Source organism: Capsicum annuum, unplaced genomic scaffold (assembly GCF_002878395.1).
Source record: "Capsicum annuum cultivar UCD-10X-F1 unplaced genomic scaffold, UCD10Xv1.1 ctg30054, whole genome shotgun sequence".
In the NCBI taxonomy this organism is placed as follows: domain Eukaryota; kingdom Viridiplantae; phylum Streptophyta; class Magnoliopsida; order Solanales; family Solanaceae; genus Capsicum; species Capsicum annuum.
In genome coordinates this window covers 1-1,762 of record NW_025836590.1, presented here as the reverse complement: position 1 = coordinate 1,762, position 1,762 = coordinate 1, and the positions used below count along the sequence as shown (strand labels likewise).

Genomic DNA, 1,762 nt, shown 5'->3' with positions numbered 1-1,762 from the left:
ATGTTGTTTCTAGCAAATACCACTATTTTTGGTTTTGGATCTTCCAAATCATTCCTGCAGGAGATCCGGACCCATTTTTTTTATCCTTCGAGAAAAAGATTCATTCTCTTCATAAAAAATAGGAGGTAGAACCAATAAAGATTTCTTTTTCGATTCATCCCTGGCCTCATTCAAGAATTGTTTTTGATCCAATCCGTAGGAATCAATAGAAAAGGCAAATCCCTTATGATACACCAGATTTGGCTCGGTTATTGATAGAGTGAATAGATCTGCCATTTCTTGAAATCTCTTTTCTGATTCAAAATCGTAGTGTAACATGTATCCTCTCCTGTTCCGGTCATGGAATAGATGAAATAAATCAAAAAATGGATTTTTGTTCAAGAAAGAAATCTTATTGGAACTGTCCATATCCAGTTCATCCTTCGGAACCATATCACATCCCAGATCTGATGAAATATGATGAATTGAGACGGTATTTTTTAAATACGTAATTATCTTGAATATATTAACCATTTCTTTATTTTCTGATCGCCTGGAAGGGATAAAAGAAAGGTCTTGTTGTTTCTTCAACAATTTCTGATCTCTAGTGGACCTCTCAGTAGGATTCGAACCCAGATAAAGTTTTGACCATCTATCATAGAAAAAAGAACGAATGGATCTTGTAGGATTCCCAAGAAATTCTTCGATTTCTTCCGAAAATAGATGATTAATCATCTGCTTCTCACGTTCAGTGAATAGCCGGGACATTGGGGAATATCTAGAAAGGCATTTTGGGAATCGGCCTGATTTGATCTCTTTTCATTTCTTTTGAAGAAAGGAAGGATCCTAAAGAATCGATCTTTCTTTGCGTTGTTAAATCTCTCTTTGATTAATCAATGTGTGATATTCCGAATCCTCATTACTAATGGAATCCAAATGATCTCATGATTGATCAGAAGATCCTTTCAGTTGGCTAGACTCCGTTACTTGAACGAAACTAGATCTTGTGGAATCATATTGAATATTTGACGATACATTCTGTACCTTGCTAACAAAACCGATCCTTGTTTACCAACCACACATTGTCTAACCAAATCCAATTCTCTCTCAATACGTTCCTCAAAAAATCTGATTCGGGCGGATTCTTCCCCCAACTAACGAAGATATCTTGGCGGAATTGCCACATATGAAATTGAGCACAGTTTTGCAAAGAAATAGTCCACTTGTTTCTCAAGAAGAGATGGGAAACATGCTCAATATCATTTGATTGAATAGTTGACCCAGGCCCTTGTTGTTTGAAGAAACCCTCCACTTCAATTGGTATTTGTTCACGAAAAGCAGACATGAGATAAGAAATCCAGTGTTTCACTAAGATTTCGAATAGCGGTCCCGAATTCAAGTTGATTCTATTTTGACTCTTACTCAAAGAAAGACGATCAAACAATTCCCAATCATGATCCTTGCGGATCGGATAATCCATATAATATACAAAAAAAAATTCCAGATATTTGAGATATTTCTCTTTGAATAAGATATCAATTCCAGCGACGGTTTCATTAGATATCTTACAACTAGAATCACTCTTTTTTCCAATCCAGTTCCCCCACCAACGCGAACCCCAGTTAGATTCAGGCATGCTACACTTTTTAGTTCTTGGGAGAACCCAAGTACTATCTTTCGGATTCAGGAAACAACTCTCAGAGATCTTTTTTTCTTTGGGAAGATACAGGAGCGAAACAATCAACCTATTGATATTGGAAGACCCAACGGATTCTTCCAATGT

General features: G+C 36.5%; 1 pseudogene; it reads right to left on the bottom strand.

Annotated features, from left to right (window-relative positions):
• Positions 1-8: 8 nt before the first annotated feature.
• LOC124891077 lies at positions 9-1,759 on the bottom strand (annotated as a pseudogene).
• Positions 1,760-1,762: the final 3 nt, after the last annotated feature.